At 38.5% G+C, this 20,896-nt stretch overlaps 1 pseudogene; it reads right to left on the bottom strand.

Annotated features, from left to right (window-relative positions):
• Nucleotides 1–16,707: 16,707 nt before the first annotated feature.
• On the bottom strand, nucleotides 16,708–17,156 carry LOC126083695 (40S ribosomal protein S23-like; annotated as a pseudogene).
• Between the last annotated feature and the right edge of the window lie 3,740 nt (nucleotides 17,157–20,896).

Here is a 20,896-nt window from a genome sequence, read left to right as displayed (position 1 = left end):
ACTGGTCCCTCCTGATAACATGTCCAAAGTATGTGAGACACAGTCTCACCATCCTCGCTTCTAAGGAGCATTCTGATTGTACTTCTTCCAAGACAGATTTGTTTGTTCTTTTGGCAGTCCATGGCATATTCAGTGTTCTTCACCAATACCATTGTTCAAAGGCATCAATTCTTCTTCTCCCAGTATACCAGGTACCAATCGCTGTTGAGTGGATTCCAACTCATGGTAACCCCATATGTTGCAGAAAAGAACTGCGCTCCATAAAGATTTCAAAGTTGTGACCTTTTGGAAGCAGATTGCCAGGCCTTTCTTCCAAGGCATCTCTGGGTGGGTTCGAATTACCAACCTTTCAGTTCGTAGTCAAGTGCTTAACCGGCTATGCCACCCAATATAGATAGCTATTATTAAGTAAAGACTAGCAACCATTTGAGTGGACATCCTGAAAACCGTTTTTCCAAGTATTTACAGTGCATCTCAAGTATTATGAAAGATCTTAAACTAAACCCTCCCTTTGAAAGCTGCAGCACATTTTGCATCCTTAACAGTGGTACCTGGCTGAAAACCAGTGATGGTCGTCATAATAAAGTGTTTTATCTGCATCCAGCTCTGCAGTTTACAAAGCACTGTCACATAGACCAACCAATTTAATCCTCACAACAACCCTTGTGAGTAGTCAGGGTAAGAACTGTTATTCCCAGGCTTTACAGAAGAGAAAACCGAGGGTCAGAGAGGTAGTTACTACCCACAGTCACAAAAAGTAATAACTGGTAACCAGGATTTTCCCTGTACCCTACAGATCATCACCAGCTTTTACACCTTGGTAACAAAGGCAACATAAAGAGTCAAGAGTGGAAAAAGCACTGGATTTAGAGTCAGACAGTGGTAAGCTGCTGCTGGCTTGTATTTATTCATGAGGGCCAATTGTTAAATTTTCAGGAATTTTGTCTGTAGTTGGTTAAACACAGTCTTCATGAAAAATTAAATTATATATGCTTACAATTAAATTATATTAAAACAAGGTCACATTCACAGGTAGCAGGGGTTAGGACTTCAATACAAAATGTGTTTTTGGGGGGGTTTAGGTGAATATTTACAGAGCAAATTAGTTTCTCATTCAAAAATTTATACAAGAATTGTTTAGTGACATTGGTTGCAACCGCACATTGTGTCAGCACCCCCCCCCTTTGCCTTTCCACCCAGGCTTCCCCGATTCCATTTGTCCAGTTTTCCTGTCCCTTCCCGCCTTCTCCTCTTTGTTTTTGGGCAGGTGTTGCCCATTTGGTCTCGTCTATCTGATTGGTCTAAGAAGCACGTTCTTTACATGTATTATTGTTAGTTTTATAGGTCTGTCTAATCTTTGGCTGAAAGGTGAACTTCAGGAATCGCTTCAGTTCTGAATTAGCAGGGTGTCCAGGGACCATAGTCTTGGGAGTTCCTCCAGTCTCTGTCAGATCAGTAAGTCTGGTCTTTTTTGTGAGTTCAATATTTTCTTTTACATTTTTCTCCCCCTCTATCCAGGACCCTCTGTTGTATTCCCAGTCAGAGCTGTCAGTAGTGGTAACTGGGCACCATCTAGTTCTTCTGGTCTTGGGGTCATGTAGACCATGGTTCATGTGGTACGTTAGTTCTTTGGACTAATTGCTCCCTTGAATCTTTAGTTTTTTCACTTTCCATGGCTCTGGGCTAGAAGAGATTTGACAGTTCTATTTTAGATGGCTGCTTACAAGCTTTTAAAGACCCCAGACACTACTCACCAAAGTAGGATGTAGAATGTTTTCTTTAAGAACTATGTTGTGCCGATTGACATAGATGTCCCCTGAGTCTATGGTCTTTTGCCTTCCAGCCTGGAACTTCATCCTGTGAGGTGTTTACTTATCTCCAAGAAGTTTCCCTGACTGTGCCACTTGTGTCCTCTACCGTGTGTATTAATATGTGAGGGGGACCTACAGTCATGTAGTTAGAAATTTCCACCACCAAACTTGTATCTGCTGATGGGCTTCCTTACCTCTTCCCTCACTTCTTAGCATATCTATCTATGTAGCCACCTGTAGATTATTGTTTGTAATAATAATTTATATAAGGATAATAATAATATTGTTGCAGGATTGTCTATGCTGAACGTGAATGTGCCTATGTCTACTCGTGTCACAGCTCTTATTTCTTTAGGATATATACCTAGGAGTGGGATTGATGGATCATAAGGTATTTCTATTTCTAGTTTTTGGAGGAAGTGCCATACCATTTTCCACAGTGGTTGTACTATTTTACATTCCTACTAGGAGTGCGTAAGAGTTCCAATCTCCCCACAACCTTGCCAACATTTGTTATTTTCTTTTTTTTTCGATTAGTGCCAATAATATTGGGTGAGATGGTATTTCATTATAGTTTTGATTTGTATCTCTCTAATTGCTAATAATCTCGAGCATTTCTTCATATGTTTGTTAGCAGTCTGAATGTCTTCTTTGGCAAAGTGTCTGTTCATAGCCTTTGCCCATTTTTAAATTGGATTATTTGTCTTTTTGTTGTTGAGGTGTCAAAGTTTTCTATAAATTTTAGAGATGAGGCCTTTACTGGATATGTCGTAGCCCAGAATATTTTTCCAATCTGTAGGTTCTCTTTTTACTCTTTTGGAGAAGTCTTTCATTGAGCATATGTGTTTAATTTTTAGGAGGCCCATTTATCTAGTTCATCTTCTTCTGTGTGTACATTTTTAGTTATGTTTGGTATTCTACATATGCTATATATTAGGGGCCCTAGCATTGTCCTTAGTTTTTCCTTTATGATCTTTATAGTTTTTGGCTTTATATTTAGGTCTTTGATTCATTTTGAGTTAGTTTTTGTGTATGATGTGAGGTATGGACCCTGTTTCATTTTTCTACAGATAGATATCCAATTTTGCCAGCACCATTTGTTGAAGAGACTGTCGCTTCCCCATTCAATAAACTTTAGTCCTTTGTTGAATATCAGCCGTCCACAGGTGGATGGATTTATGTCTGGGTTCTCAATTCTATTCCATTGGTCTATGTGTCTGTTGTTGTACAAGTACCAGGCTGTTTTGACCACCATGGCTGTATAGTAGGTTTTGAGATGAGGTAGTATGAGTCCTCCAACCTTGTTCCTCTTTTTAAATAAAGTTTTGCTTATTCAGGGCCTCTTTCCCTTCCATAGAAAGTTAGTGATTAGTTTTCTCATCTCATTGAAGAATGCTGTAGGTCAACGTAAACTCTTGGGGGACACAGTTCTATCTGTAACAGTGAAGAAGGGGAAAAATAGCAAGAGACTCGTTCCTTCACATTTTTGAGCCACTGAGCCATCTCTGCAGTTACTTATGTTGGAAACTTATTTTTAGGAGGGATTGTAAATGTTACTCATTGTTTAGGCTGCTTTTACTTTTGAATCGGTTATTTGTAGCTAAAAGCACTGAAATATAGTAGAAGAGCTCGTACAGTCTTGACACCTAGTTAGTTCTCAGTAAGGCTGTTAATCACCAGAATTAGATTCTTTGCCTTTGGAAGGACTGCCCTGGTGAGATTTGTGCTTATCTTATTCTTTAAACGTTTGAGAAATTTGTGCAGTACTCCGTTTCACTTTTAATATTTTTTTGATTCTTTCTTAAAAATGTTTTTTATTGGACAGTAATATTGAAGAATGAGGTCATTTAAGCATGAGAACAGATACAAGGATGTTAGTATGCATTTTCTTTTCTTGAAGGATCTAGACAAGCACCATTACATGAAAAAGGTGACAGAATCAGTTAGTGTTTCCCAGAGTAGAAATAGAACTAATTCATGGGAATTACAGAGATCATTTTAACTCAGTATAAGGAAGAGAATGAACTAGGCCAAGAATGCGCCAAGCTCCATACCAGGCCCATTATGGATATTATCTTGTTTCATTCTTACAACAACTTTGCAGAGAAGACACTATTATTTCCATTTTACAAAGGAGGAAACTAAGGCTGGAAAAAAAGTCTCGCTTCCAAAACTAGGGCCATCTGATTTCAAAGTCCCCTCTTTGTCTGTTGCAGAACCCAGCTGGGCCTTCTTGAGCTGACTTTCTCATCCTTGAGGCTCTTTTCAGGGCACTGTCCCATCCAAGGAAAAAAAAAATTACCAACAATGATGTTTTTACTGAAGGTGTCTTAGGGAGACGGGAGAGGGGCTATCTTGCGCATTACACAATAAAATCTTTCTCAAGTTCCACATTAAAGACTTGTTATTTTTCCCAGAATTCTGCTTCCAGGGTTCTCCTGCTCTCTCTGCACAAGCCTTCTCTCTCCCCAGAGCCTCTCCTAACACAATCTTTCTCTTTTCTTTTCTGCACACTCCTTAAAAATCCCATTTAGCAAGACAAAAGCTGACACAACACCCATTGCTTCCCCTTCCCAATCATGTGTTCTTGGAGAGCCTTGAGTCATCCTGCCATTGGTACAAACACAGCAGGCGTCCTATTTGTGGAGAAGCAGGCAGGAAGTGGGAAGAATTCAGGAAAGCATCAGGGACTGAAAACTCACATGCCTGTGATAGGGGCTGGGCAGTCCCTCTAAGTGTTAGATCAGGCTGGGTGTAACGCAATAAGATGTGGTGGGAACTGTGGGGAAGTAGAGCATATTTGCTCCATTCGAAGACATGCAAAGGAATAATGATTAAGACATGTTTTAAACATACTGAAGCCAAGAGGATACCACTTGATGTCTGAGTTGACTTGAGTTCAAAGCCTATCTCTGCTCTATCTAGTCTGTGGGCAAGTTATTTAACCTCTCTCAGCCTTGGTTTCCTCATCTGGAACGTAAGAATAATAATACCTACCTTGTAGGGACAAATGAGATCCTACACATAATGCACCTAGCACATTATTGTGTAGATACACAATAAAATGTAACTGTTAGTTTTAAGCAGAGAATGTGATATTTTTAATAATAATAACACATTGTAAATGATTTGACAGTATTCATTCAATCCTACAGGCCTAATTATAAGTTCATACTAGAGTTGCCAGTTATTGAACCAAACCATTTGCTGTCAAGTTGATTCCAACTCATGATGACCCCAGGTGTTTCAGGATAAAGCTGTGCTGTTTCAGAGTTTTCAATGGCTGTCACCTTTCAAAAATAGGTTTCCAGGCCTTTCTTCTGGGGTGCCTCTGGGTGAATTCAAACTACCAACCTTTTAGTTAGTAGCCAAGTGCCCAACAGTTTGCTCCATGTTTTCAAGACTTGTTTTAACTTCTAGTTTTTCAGCTTAATGAGGGCGTGTGGGAATGTATGTATGTCCCATGAGGAACTATGAGGAGTCAAAGGAAGACAAGGATATCCTTCTGTAATGTTCTACCTCCCCCACCGTGCTGATCCTTTTTGTGTGAGTTCTCTCCTTCATGCCTTCTGCACCAAAGGTGACTATTTGGTTTGTCTTCTTATAGTGGTTCAAACGAAGGACTGAGAATCCCATTTTTATATTTTATAGTATTTATAATGTTTATATTAGAGAACTTGACTCACCATGCATTCATTCATTCAGCCAATAGGTACTGAGCACCTGGAATATGCCAAGCACAGTGCTAGATGCTGGGGATATTGTGGTAAAGAAGAAATGCAGTTTTCATGGAGCTTACATGGTTGTGATGATTAATGTTACGTGTCGACTTCGCTAGGCTATAATTCTCAGTGGTTTGGCCAACAGAGGATTGGGTGCACTTCCATAATGTAATGTAATGTAACCACCTTCTATTATGTGATCTGATGTGATCATCCAGTCAGTTGAAAGGAAAGTTTCCTTAGGGGGTGTGGTCTGCCTCCAAAATATAAATGGATGTTCTGGCAAAGTTCTCTCTCTCTCCTCTGTCTCTGTCTCGACCCTGCACACTCTTCTTGTCGTCCGATCTGCAGATTTTGAATTCATCAGACCCTGCAACCCCATGAGTGAGCAGAGGTTTCCAGCCTACCACCTGACCCTAGGATTTGGGACTTGTCAGCCCCCACAATTGCATTATCTACTTTCTCACAATTGTGTAAGCCATTTTCTTGAAGTAAATCTCTCTCTACGTTATTTGTATATACGTTTCACTGGTTTTGCTCCTCTACGCAGACTAAGACACATGGCATCAATAGAAAATAAACAAGGTCATTGCAGAGAGGGATTAGTACTGTAAAGGATGCAGGGCAAAGTGTGACCTGGGTAGTCATGATGGAAGAAGAGAAAGAGAGTTTACTTTAGACAGGTTGGTCAGAGAAGACCTGTTATGTTAGAGGAGGTGACAGCTGGTAGGCCTGAATGATAGAAAGAAGCCCCATGGGACCATCTGGGAGAATAGTGTTCCAGGTCAGGGCAAAGGTCCTGAAGTCAGAGTGACCTTAGCATGTTTAAGTCCTGATGGCTGGGACATAGTGAGGGAGGGAGAGTGCAATGTAGTCAGGGTCCCTGTAGTAAGGACTTAGATTTTATTCTGAGTGTGATGGAAGACCACTGGAGGTGTTTTACAGAGGAGTGATGTGAATTAGCTTATGTTTTGCTTTTGCTGCAATACAGAGAGGAGATTTTAGGAAAGCAAAAGTGGAAGTAGAAAAATCTTTTCATGTCAGTTTCATGTCTACAAAGAGGAAGGGAAATTAGCTTTCAGTTTTAAATGACATAGCAACTTATTTGCTATGTCATTTAAAACCTAACAAAACCTAATTACATTTTGTGGTAGGAATGTGGTCTTTTAGAGAGCTCTTGTCACTGGGGCTCATGTTTTCATTTTCTGGAAACTATTCGTGGGTATTTTTGCCAATGACTCATCAAGTAAACTCTCTTGGTAAACTTAGTAAAATATAAATATAAAATAGCAAGAAGTACCTTGTGGGAAAGACTAAGTTAAATGTAGGTAAAATAGAAGCCAATTTAGGCAGTTTGATTTCAGATGAAGACCTGCTACCTCCAGAGCCTCATTACTTTCTCCCTCTTCATTTACTACCCTCCCAACACACATCTGAAGGCTGAAGTCTAAAATTCTATTAATTAATTTATACCTCGTGCTATCCAGTGAAAATGATAGTTAGGGTGTCCTTACTGAAAGCAGACATATACATTTTAATATGAAAGTCTTCAGTTACTTCCCAGAGTCAGGTTTTAGTACTCGGGAAGCAAGTTACCTTGACAGATATTGGTAACATGGAGTAAAGGAAATTTAAAAAGGGATTTAATAAAGACCTCAATAACATCAAAGACAAATGCTACTTCTTTCAAAACTCTGCCTATATTTAGTCTTTCACATGGACCTAGGAAAAAAAGACATACACTCGAGTCTTCTTATTTGCAATAGGGTTTTCTTCATGTAATTTAATGGTCACATTTTGGTCATCTTGAAAGCAAACCTAGAATAGGCCTTTGGAAAAGGACTATGACTAATTTTATGTTTAATCTTGTAATTAATAAATTGCTGTCACCCAAGAAATATTTCATACTAAAAATTATCACAGCTTACTAATTATATCTGTAGAATCTGTTGATGAGCTAAAACAACCATTTCTGCCCATAGTACCAAATGCACTAGATGGTGTAAATCATAATTACCCACCATTATAAAGGCTAGTCCATCAGTCAAACCCAAGTATTGATTAAGAAACAGCAACATGTCAAACACCCTTAAACATGGAAAGGGATGCAAATAATAGCTGCCATAATATGTTGTAAGACTCTTATTTACCGTATTTTTATATATGTCGTCTCAATTCTATTACAAATATGTTAGAAATCATTTGTTCAATTTACATTTTTATGACAATTAGAAGTTCTTGAAGGAAATATTTAATAAAATATATGCATCTATACTTTTAAAGAGCCATGTGTACATTTCTTCGGGAGGGGGCAGTAAAAGTACTGACCTTTGTCCAAGTAGGCAAGGCATAAAAAACTCTTTTGTGTTGTCAATCACAACAAAAGCTTGGAAAGGTTAAAAGGAACAATGTGAGTACTTGAAACATGCGATGCCAGAGGAAAAATCTTGGCTTGATATAAAATACCAGTGATTTATATGGCCTGGTGAGTCATGTGTATCACACCTGGGTTATGTACACATAAACATCAGCTTCAAGACAATCAGAATATCTAGACTGTCATGACCAAAATCATTATCACATGTCAATTCTGCCTGAATTCAAAAAGCAAAAACTAAAATAAAGTAACACATAGAATTAACGATGTATGAAATTTCTGCTGCCCTACACTTAAATTCCCAAAGACAGTGCTACAAAAGGGTGCTTAAAGCCTATGAAATGCTCTTTGTAATCCTATCTAATTGGATTAGATAGCTCTTTCTTGATTATTTAACATTTGTTTGAAGCCTATTATGGGGAAGAACTTTTTTTGACTTCTCAATAATTAAATGCTCTAGATGATGTAGACTATAACCCCCTTCTTGGAAAAGAATTAAGTCAGTCAAGCATCAAGTATGGAATAAAAGCAATCGAATGTGAAAATTATAGAACAATATCATCAATATCACACACAAGTAAAACTTTGCTGAAGATCATCCAAAAGCACCTACAGCAGTACATCGACAGGGAACTGCCAGAAGTTTAAGCCGGATTCAGAAGAGGACGTGGAACCAGGGATATCATTGCTGATGTCAAATGGATCCTGGCTGGAAGCAGAGAATGCAAGAAAGATGCTTACCTGCGTTGTATTGACTATGCAAAGGCATTCAACTGTGTGGGTCAGAACAAATTATGGATAACATTGTGAAGAATGGGAATTCCAGAACACTTAATTGTGCTCATGAGGAACCTGTACATAGATCAAGAGGCCGTCGTTCAAACAGAACAAGAGGACACTGTGTGGTTTAAAGTCAGGAAAGGTGTGTGTCAAGGTTATATCCTTTCACCATACTTATTCAATCTATATGCTGAGCAAATAATCGGAGAAGCTGGACCATGTGAAGAAGAACAGAGCATCAGGATTGGAGGAAGACTTATTAACAACATGCATTATGCGGATGACCCAACCTTGCTTGCTGAAAGTGAAGAGGACTTGAAGCACTTATTGATGAAGATCAAAGACTACAGCCTTCATTATGGTTTACACCTCAACATAAAGAAAACAAAAATCCTCACTATTGGACCAATAAGCAACATCATGATGAATGGAGAGAAAACTGACATTGTAAAGGATTTCATTTCACTTGGATCCACGATCAATACCCATGGAAGCAGGAGTCCAGAAATCAAATGACTTATTTCATTGAGCAAATCAGCTGCAAAAGACCTCTTTTAAGTGTTAAAAAGCAAAAATGTCACCGTGGAGACTAAGGTGCACCTGACCCAAGCCATGGTGTTTTCAATTGCCTCATATGCATGCCAAAGCTGGACACTAAATAAGGAAGACTGAAGAATTGACACCTTTGAATTACGGTGTTGGTGAAGAATATTGAATATACCATACTGTCAAAAGAACGAACGAACCTGTCTTGGGAGAAGTGCAGCCAGAATGTTCCTTGGAACTGAGGGTGGTGAGACTTCTCACACACTTTGGACATGATATCAGGAGGAATCTTTCCCTGGAGAAGGACATCATGCTTGGTAAAGTAGAGTCATTGGAAAAGTGGAATACCCTCAGTGAGATGGATTGACACGTGGCTACAACAATGGGCTCAAGCGTGGCACAGGACTGGGCAGTGTTTTGTTCTGTTGTACATAGGGTTGCTATGAGTCGGAACCACCTCAACAGTACTTAAGAATGACATATGTCAAACCCTATTAAGCGTGACAAGAGATGTAAATAATAACTACCATTTATTGAGCACTTCCTGTTTGCCAGAATTTTTATTTCTACACTACCTAATTTAATCCTGGCACTACCCCTTTGAGGTAGGTGCTATGACCTACATTGTGCAGATGAGAAAGGGAAGCTCAAAAAAGTTAAGTCATATGTCCAAATTCATAGACCAAGTGAGTGGTTAGAATTTGAACCCTGCATGACTCCAATGCTTGCTGTTTTTTATTACACAAAACTGAAATTTAAAATAAAATAAAATCTTGATGTTTGTTAAAACATCAGACTATGCAAAGCCTCTGGCCTGAAGAGTAAGAACAAGGATTTTAGTTTTCCGCTGGCACTAGGTTTCTGTGTGACTTGACGAGTAATTTTTTTTTAAAAAATCAAGCTTCCTCATCTGTAAAATGAAGACATTGAGCAAGATAATTTCTTTAGATGAACGTTTACAGAGCAAATTAGTTTCTTATTAAATAATTAATACATATGTTGTTTTATGACATTGGTTGCCAACCCCAGGACATGTCAACACTCTCCCCTTCTCGACCTTGGGTTCCCTGTGACCAGTTTTCCTGTCCCCTGCTGCCTTCGTCCTTGCCCCTGGACTGGTGTGCCCATTAGTCTCATTTTGTTTTATGGCCCTGTCTAATTTTTGGCTGAAGAGTGAGCCTCAGAAGTGACTTCAGTAGAGAGTTAAAAATGTGTCCAGAGGCCATACTCTCAGGGTTTCTCCAGTCTGTCAGACCAGTAAGTCTGGTCTTTTTTTTGAGTTAGAATTTTGTTCCACATTTTTCTCTAGCTCTGTCTGGGACCCTTTATTGTGATCTCTGTCAGAGCAGTCAGTGGTGGTAGTTGGGCACCATCTAGTTGTATAGGACTCAGTCTGGTGGAGGCTGTGGTAGTTGTGATCCATTCGTCCTTTGGACTAATCTTTCCTTTATGTCTTTGGTTTTCTTCATTCACCCTTGCTCCAGAGGGGATGGAACTAGTGGAATATCTTAGATGGCCGCTCACAGGCTTTTAAGACCCCAGGCACTACTCACCAAGGTAGGATATAGAACATTTTCTTTATAAACTATATTATGCCAGTTGAACTAGAGGTTTCTTAGCTCTCAGCCCAGTAATTCAGTCCCTCAGGGAGTTTGGATGTGTCTATGGAACTTTCATGACCTTGCTTTGGTCAAAGTTGTGCTGACTTCCCCAGTATTTTGTACTGTTTTTTTCTTACCCTTTACCAAAGTTACCACTTATCTGTTGTCTACTTAGTGTTTTTCCGTCTCCACCCCTCCCCTCCTTAGTAACCATCAAAGGTTGTTTCTTTCTGCATGTAAGCCTTTCCATGAGTTTTTATAATACTGGTCTCATACAGTATTTTGGACCAGATAATCTTTATGGTCCCTTCCAGTTTCAACATTCTACCACTTCAGCAAAGGAAAACCTCTGACTCTGAAATTGGACATCTATTTCCCCTTTATTTTTTTTAACATTAACCCACATTTGGGGAGAGCCACTTTTACCTTGTCCTTTCTCTCAGTTCAATCAGTGTAATTCCTTCCTCTGGGGGTGCAAGGGCGGGCACATGACCTAAGTGGAATAATTAGAGTAAATCCCAGGAATTGCTTGGGATTCACAGGGAAGACACTCTGTTACCCCAGGATTGCTAGCAGTAAGGATGATGAGATTTTGGAGCTTCTGGGGACATGCCCAAAGTCAGCCCCTCCTCTGAAATGTTCAGTTACTTGAGACAACAAATTCTGTTTCTTTAAGCCAGTTTACATTGGTATTTCTGTCTACGGGTTTGTCCACAATAAGGGAGGTCCTTGAAAGATGGGCTGGTTTGCATTAGGAAAAGGCATTTTAGTCAGGGGAAGGCTATGTCCAGAATATTTGAGATGGGAATGACTCTCTCAACTGGATTGAAAGCAAAGTGTAAGGAGGCAATTAGATACCAGGAAGGGAAAGTAGCGTGAAACCTAATTGTCAAAGATTTTGAAAGCTTTCAGGATGGCTTTAGGCTTGATCTATATCAGATTATATTTTTTAAAAAAAGCTCTAGTGATATTTCTGTTCTCATCTCTGCTCTTCCAAACCTTTCCATTGTATCATAAAGAGGAGGGAACTATATCTTCTCCCCTTGATCCTGGGCAAGGGTTTGGAACAGCCTTGACAAATAAAATGTGATTGAAGTGACACCACATTACTTCCAAAGGTAGGTCATAAAAATGTGATACTGTTTGTACCCGACTCTATCTCTTTCAGCACGTTTTCCCTTGGAATCATGCCACCATGCCGTGAGGAAACCTAGGCAATATGGACAAGCCATGTATAGGTGTTTTGGGTGACAGCTCAAGCTATGTATAGGTATTTTGGTTGGCAGCCCAAATCTGTCTCAGAAAAAGCCAGTGCCATCCATAGACATGTGGATGTATAAGCCTTCTACTGATTCCAGCACCCAGACATCAAGTTACTCTCAGCCTATGGGTCTTCTGTCTGAGGCCCTAGACAATATGGAACAGGGACAAATCATCCTTGCTATGCCCTTCGCAAATTTCTGACCCACAGAATCCATGAAATTGTTGTTTTATGCCATTACAGTATAGGTTAATTTGTGACATAACAATAGATAACTGGAACATATTTTTGTACCTGGGAGTGGGAGTGCTGTTGTAATCAAACATGTAGCAGAAGGTGGACGGGCCTTGAGAAGAGAGTTAGTGAAAGTCTAAAGGGCCTTGAAGAGGCTATTAGTAGAAGTCTGATGGCTTTCAAGAGGTATTTTGATAAGGGCTTAAAAGAAAATGAGGAAAATGTTACTGGAAACTGGAAGAAAGTAGACCCTTGTCATGTAATAGCAGAAGTTTAGCAACACTGTTACCTGAGGTAATGTGGAACGAAGGAAACGTACCTAATTAACTGGATGATCTAGCTAAGAAAATTTCCCGACAGGGTGTCAATTATGCCCCATGGCTTCCTTTAGCTGCCTTAGTAAAATGTGAAAGGAGATAGATAAGCTAAAGAAACATCTGTCAAATATAAAAGAACTGGGACTTGCTGGATTAAAAAATAAAACTATCTCTCATTCCCAGTCTCTCTGGATGACAAATGATGCTAAGAATAAGAAATGATTTCCTGGAAGAGATCAAATTGAAGATGCCTTCAGAAAAATATAGGCTAAAGAAGAAGCCAAGGGTATGATTGTAAATTCCTTGTTAAGGCCTCAGAAATATGTAAGGTGGTGCCTCATAGACTCTTTCAAAAGCTCCTTTAAGGATCTTAATGGCATGCCTCAGAAATACTCTCCATTTTACTACAGAGCTTCCAAGAATTTTAAGGAACATTTTCACAGCAGCCATACAGGGATCCTAAAGTAGGGAAGAATTTTTCTCAGTGAAATAGAGTGGAATACAAGTTGATTCAAAAGAAACCCACAAAATTTTTAATGAAATTTTATCAGCTTGCACTGAAAGAGGCAGAGACAATAGAAAAGGAAAGGAAAAGAGGCCTGAGAAAACGTCATCTGCAAACAGAGGCTACTTTTGAAAAGGAAGGATAATTTAGAGCTTAGGGGATGGAGTCAAGAATTGTGGAGAATCATTCCTCGCTAAACAGACTTAGCTGCAATCAAAGAAATGGCAACACTTGCCCAGTTGGATTTTATAATTTCTGTGGACTACTCTATCCTATAGGGTCACTATGAGTCGGAATTGACTCGAAGGCAGTGGGTTTTTTTTTAGTGACCACCATATGCTTCCCATCATCCTCTTTTTTGAATGGAGTTTCAATAGCAGTTGTATTTTGGATGCATGGAAGGGAGATAACTTGACTCTTTAGTTTTTAGATATTCAGATCAAGAGGAATGGTACTCAAGGAGCTGTGCTTATATGTAAGAAGTCTCATCTGTACCTGGATATGATTTAGATGATGAAATTCTGAACTCCATGTCTGTTAAACTCTATGTTTGTTAAACCATTAGATTTAACAAAGTTGACCAATACAAGAAAGATAGATGTCTAAAATACTAAAATAAAAAGCAAAGAGGGGATATCACTACCAATTTTACAGAAAAATTGAATGATAACAAATTAGACAGTTTATATGAAATGGACAAATTCCTAGAAAGACAAAAACTGCTGAAGCTGACACAAGAAGAAATAGAACATCTGAATACATCCAGAAAAACAAAGAGATTGAATTTTTAATAGTAAAAAAAAAAATTCCCACTGAAAAAAGCCCAGGACCAGATAGCTTCAACGGTGAATTCTACCAAATATTGAAAGAATAATTAACACAGATCCTTCACAAATTCTTTCAAAAAATGGAATAATATGAAGCACTTCCAAACTCATTTTGTGAGGCCAGCACAAGCCTGATACTGAAACCAAAGACAACACAGGAAAGGAAACTACAGACCAATATTCCCTATAAATATAGATGCAAACCTCCTCCACTAAATACTAGCAAAACAAATCCAACAACACATAAAAGGGATTGTATGTTATAATCATTTGATATTTATCACAGGAATGTAAGGTTGTTTTAACATTTGAAAATCAATGTGTTACACCATATTAATAGATTAAAGAACCAAAACCATAATTTCAGTTGAAAAAATCCAGTACCCTTTCATGATTAAAAAAAAAAAAAAAACTCAACTAGAAATAGAAGGGAGCTACCTCAGTTAATAAAGGACATCTAAGAAAAAGTTACAGCTTATACCACATTTAATTGTAAAAGCCTGACATCATATTTAATGGCAAAAAACTAAATGCTTTCCCCCTAAGATTGGAATAAGACAAGTATATTCACTTTTACCACTTCTATTTCAGCATTTTCCTGGAGGGCAATTAGGCAAAACAAAGAAATAAAAGGCATCCAAATTGGAAAGAAAGAAGTAAAACTATCTCTACTTACAGATGGCACAATTTTGTGTATAGGAAAACTAAGAAATCCACTAAGATGTTTTACAAATAATAAACAAGTTCAGCAAGGTTGTGGGATATAAGCTCGATATACAAATTCCAATTGTTATTTCTATGCATTAGCAATGAGCAACCTGACAATGAAATTAAGAAAGCAATTAGATTGACAATAACCTCACAAAGAATAAAATACTTAGGAATAAATTTAACAAAGAAGTGCAAAGCATACACTGAATACTACAAAACATTTTTGAAAGAAACCAAAGAGGATCTAAACAGTGGAAAGACGTTCCATGTTCATGAATTGGAAGAATCAATATTGTTAGGATGATAATACACTTCAAATTGATCTACAGCTTTACCACAATCCCTGTCAAAGCCCCAGTTGCCTTTTTTTTTTTTATTTTTTTTTACAGGAGTTGACAAGCTGAACTTAAAATTCATATGGCAATGCAGGTTGCCAAAATAATCAAGCAATCTTGATGAAGGACAAAGTTGGAGGACTCATACTTCTCAATTTCAAAACCTACTACAAAGTTACAATAATCAAGACAGTGTGGTGCTGACATAAGGATAGCCATATAGGTCAACTGGCTTTTTTTCTTTTTTTAATTGTACTTCAGATAAAGGTTTACAGAACTAGTTTCTCATTAAACAGTTGTTAGTATACATATTGTTTGTTTTTTGACATTGGTTAACAACCCCACAATATGTCAACACTCTCCCTTCTCAACCTTGGATTCCCTTTTACCAGCTTTCCTGTTCCCTTCTCTTGCCTTGTAGTCCTTGCGCCTGGGATTGTGTACCCCTTTAGTCTTGTTTTGTTTTATGGGTCTGTCTAATCTTTGGCTGAAGGATGAACCTCAGGAGTGACTTCATTACGGAGCTAAAAGGGTGTCTGGGGGCCATACTTTTGGGGTTTCTCGAGTCTCTCTCAGGCCGGTAAGTCTGGTCTCTTTTTTGAGTTAGAATTTTGTTCTACATTTTCCTCCAGCTCTGTCTGGGACCCACTATTGTGATCCCTGTCGGAGTAGATAGTGGTTGCTGGGCACTATCTAGTTGTACTGGACTCAGTCAGTCTGGTGGAGGCTGTGGTTAGATCAACTGACTTTTGATAAGGGTACCAAAACAATGAAGGAGCCCTGGTTGCACAATGCTTAAGCACTCAGCTGCTAACTGAAAGGCTGGCTGTTAGAAACCACTAGCTGCTCTGCAAGAGAAAAGACCTGGCAATCTGTTCTCGTGAAGATTATAGCCTAGGAAACCCTATTGGGCAGTTCTACTCTGTTCTGTAGGGTCACTATGAGTCGAAATCAACTCAGCGGCACGTGACAACAACCAAGACAACTGAATAGGAAAGAATTATCTTTTCAACAAATGGTGCCAGGACAAGAGAATATTCACATGCAAAAGAATGAAATTGGATCCGTACCTCAAACCACATACAAAAATTAACTCGAGATGGAGCAAAAACCTAAAATTATAAAAGTTTTAGAAGAAAACATAGGCGTAAACCTCGATTTTGGATTAGGCAGTGGTTTCTTAAATGTAACACACAGAGACAGGCACATACACGAAAAAAATTGAAAATCTGGACTTCACCAAAATAAAAAAAAATTTTATGCTTCAAAGAACACTATCAAGAAAGTGAAAAGACAAGCCACAGAATGGAAGAAATTTTATTGTTGTTGCAAATCATATATCTGATAAAACTTGTATGTAGAATATAAAAAGAACTCTTACAGCTCAATAACAAAAAAGATAAATAACCCAATTAAAAATGGGCAATTCAATAGACATTTTTCCAAAGAAGATACACAAACGGCCAATATGCAAATGAAAAGATGTTCAACATCATTACTCATGAGGGAAATGGAAACTGAAATCACAATGAGATACGATTTCACACCCTCTAAACCAAACCCAAACCCACTGCAGTAGACTCATAGCCATCCTATGGGACAGAATAGAACTGTCCCATAGTATTTCCAAGGCTGTAATCTTTTTCTCTTTTTTTTCTGGAACATGAAAATTTATTACTGTCACATTTTCATCATCAAAAACTGTGATCTTGGCCTTTCCTTTTTGCCTTTGTAGAGGGCCGAGAGAGAGATGTTGGCTACTTTGACAATCTTAAAGTGGACTCCAGGAATGTCACCAACAGCATGACCTTTGCGACCAGATCCAACAACCTGAATTTCATGGTTTTCCTCAATAAAATTCAAGCAACTGTCGTTGCGTACAAAGGCTGTGATTTTCTTGCCGTTCTTTATCAGCTGAACTCTGACACACTTCCTAATGGCAGAATCTGGCTGTTTGGCTTCAACCCCTTCTTTTTCCAACACAACTCTCTTTGCATGGGAAGTGTCTCCAAAGGGGTTGGCCTTCAGAGCTGTGCCCAAATAGGCTTTTTTGTACTGTTTATCATGCCACTTCTGGTTCCATCAGTGGCAAGCTTCCTGGCAGTACAGACATCTCAACACTTGCCCATGTTGATGGTACCACAGCTCCCAGCGAAAAGCCAAGGCTGTCTGACATATATTTCTCTTGTGGAGCAGCTGGTGGGTTTGAACCACTGACCTTTCAGTTCGCAGCCCTATGCTTAACCACTGCACTACCAGGACTCCTTTCACACCCACTAGGATGGTTATGATTTAAAAAAAAAAGATAATTAGGGTCCTGGACAGAGCTGGAGAAAAATGTTGAACAAAATTGTAACTCACAAAAAAAGATCAGACTTGCTGGCCCAACAGAGACTAGAGAAACCCCTAGAGTATGGCTGTAAATCTTTATGAAAGCAGACTGCCACGTTTTTCTCCCATGGAGTGGCTGGTGGGTTCAAACCTTCTGGTTAGCAGCTGAGTACTTTAACCACTGTGTCACCAGGGCTCCTTAGAGTTACCATAACCCCTTGGCATCAAGTCTACTTTGACTCACAGCAACCCTATAGGACAACGTAGAACTGCCCTATAGGATTTCCAAGGAGCGCCTGGTGGATTAGAACTACCAAATGCCAATCTTTAGGTTAGCAGCTGTAGCTCTTAACTGCTACACCATCAGGGTTTCCAGAGTTACCATATGACCTCATAATTCTACTCCTAGGTATATACCCAAGTGAATTGGAACTGTACATTCACACAAAAGCTTATGTACGAATGGATAAACAAAATATGGTATATCCATACAATATAATTTTATTCATAGAAAGGAATGAAGTACTGATTCATGTTATAACACGGATGAACCTTGAAAACATTATGCTAAATGGTCCTAGCCCAGTGAAACTTACCCTTCCATATAGTGTTTTTCAAACTTTTTGACCATGACTCAACACACACAAATATATATGTTTGTGTGTGTGTACAGAAATAATTGATTCATTTACAGATCAATATAACATTTTATGTATGAGTTTGTATGTTTTGTATAAATTTACATATGTAAATACATGAAGAAAAAGGAAACACCCTTACTACATGGGATGCACTCTGATGTATTATTTTGTGCTTTAAAAAACTTCTGGTCACAATTTACTAATTTAAATTCATAACCCACTAATGGGTCACAGGAAACCGTGGTGGTGTAGTAGTTAAGAGGTATGGCTGCTAACCCAACAGTCAGCAGTTCGAATCACCAGGTGCTCCTTGGAATCCCTTTGGGGCAGTTCTACTCTGTCCTATAGGGTCACTATGAGTCGGAATTGACTCGATGGCAACAGGTTTAGTTTTGTTTTTTTTGGATGGATCACAAACCACAATTCGAAAAGCCCTGCAGTAGAGGAGTAACTGGTGAATACATGTGCAATTACAATACAGTGTGTTATGATGGGGAAGAGCTATGTACTATGAGAACATTTAAAAATAAATATGCAGAATCTTCTGAGATTAGAATAAGTCAAGCAGTCACATACAAGTATTATATAAAATAAAATACCATGATAAAAATGTGCATATATGACAGAATTTAATAAAAATTAACAGGGAGAAGGACGTTGGTAGTGTCGTTTGGGGGGGTAGATTTCAAGCATATTCTATAAAGCATAGTTAAGAAATTATTAAGTTCTTGAACAACTTAAAATAATTCAATAGTGCCTGATTATTTTGTATCAGAGGGTAGGTAAAGCAGTAGATGTTATGGGAGAGTGGTGGGCTTCTGCTTAGTAACAAGGCCTTGCACACCATGTCGAGGTTTTACTGAAAGTATAAATGAGTCATGCAAGAATGAGTAGGGAAATGATAGGTCTAGTCATTTTAGAAAGATCACACTGATGGAAATGTGGAAATTGGACTAGAAGGCAGCAGTCATGGAGATATATCATTATGCTTACAGTTGAAAGCCATTGCAGTTTATGTGTCTAAAAACACTGGAAATGACAGGTCAGAAAGCTAGTTGCATCCATACCCGTAGTGATAATTATAAGCCCAGTGTGATTGACAACCTGGACTTAGAAAACAGTCATAGAGTAATTGTACAGAAAGGGGCTCGAGAGGCCATCTGAAGGAGACTCCTGTCTTTGTGCTTGTTAACATCTGTAGTAGACAGCCTTCTAAGATGGTTCCAATGATCCCCACCTCCTGGTATTCATGCTCTTGTGTAATCCCTTACCTTGAATGTGGACTGCACCTAGTAACTCTTTTGTAAGCAATAAAATATGACAGAAGTGATGTGATGTCACTTCCAAAATTAGATCACATCCAGCTAACAGCCAGTGAGGAACCGAGCCCTTGGTCCAGCTGGGAGAAGATGAATCCTGCTAACGACAGCATAAACGAGTTTGAAAGTAGGTCCATCCCCAGTTGAGCCTTCAGATGACTGCAGTTCCAGTGGACAACTTGATTGCAGCCTTTGGAGAGACCCAGAGCCAGAGGACTCAGCTAAGCTGCACCCAGATTCCTGAGCCACAGAAACAGGGAGGTAATAAATATTTGTTGCTTTAAACCACAAAATTTAGCGGTTATTTGTTAAACAGCAGTAGATAACTAATACAGCATCTAAACTCATGATTTTCAGCCCCTTCTTGACAATATTATAATGTAATATGCTTGAAACAAAATTGCAATACAGTTCTCTCTACCTGTAAAAATATATATAACATATTTTTTATTTTTTAAGTTAAGGCAAAAATTAATTTCATCTTGATACATTTTTGGAAATTTAGCAACATCCTTTGAAGGCATTAGAGAAATTCTGTAGTGTCCCAAATCCAGGGTCTATAATTTTTTTTCTTTTTTTTCTTTTTAGGCTATTTATCTACAGCATTTTCAGTTTTACAGAAAAATTGTGCAGAAAGTATAAACAGTTTCCATTTATTCTTTTTCCCCTAGATCTTTAATTTTAAAAACTAGAATGGAATAAAAGAGATAAGTTCTCTTATTTTCCAAAAACATTCAAACATTAGTAAATTTATTCCAAAATTGCTACTTAAAATGCTGTACAATTAAAAATCAGAATGTGGAAAAGATGGCCTTGAAAGTTGTCATTGTTATTGTTAAGTGCTGTGGAGTCGGTTCCAACCCAGAGCGACCCTATAGGACAGAGTAGAACTGTCTTATAGGGTTTCCAAGGAGCGGCTAGTGGATTTGAACTGCTGACCTTTTGGCTAGCAGCTGAGATCTTAACCACTATGCCACCAGGGCGCCATCCAGAATTGAAATTAAGGAGTATATGGATCATTAGCATCTTATAAGAACAAGAACAACAAGAAGTAAAAATATGACCTTCTTACATTGTGGTAGACAGAATAACGTCAGCACTAAAGATGTTTATGTGCTACTCCCTGGAACCTGTGAATATGTGCTCTTACATGGTGTGATGGCTAATTTCATGTGTCAGCTTGACTAGGCTATGGTGCACAAATGTTTGGTCAGACACTAGTTTAGATATTGCTGTGAAGATATTTTATAGATGTGAGTAACTTTTATAATCAGTTGACTTTAAGTAAATGATATTACCCTGGATAATGTGAGTGGGCCTCATCCAATCAGTTGAGACCTTAAGAGCAAAAACTGAGGTTTCCAAGAAAAGAAGGATTTCTGTGTCAAAACTGTAAGACAGAAATCCTACCAGATTTTCCAGCCTGCCAGCTTGCCCTACCCACAATCATGTGAGCCAATTCCTTAAAATGTATATCTACCTATCTGTAGATGAATAAAAATTCAGCTATCTATCTACCTATCTCCTCTATCTATCTGTCTGTCTGCTGTCTATTTATCTATCTGTCATCTACTCTAC

This window comes from Elephas maximus, chromosome 10 (genome assembly GCF_024166365.1).
Source record: "Elephas maximus indicus isolate mEleMax1 chromosome 10, mEleMax1 primary haplotype, whole genome shotgun sequence".
NCBI lineage: Eukaryota > Metazoa > Chordata > Mammalia > Proboscidea > Elephantidae > Elephas > Elephas maximus.
Note: the sequence above shows the minus strand (reverse complement) of the source record. Positions and strands in the feature narration are given on the sequence as shown.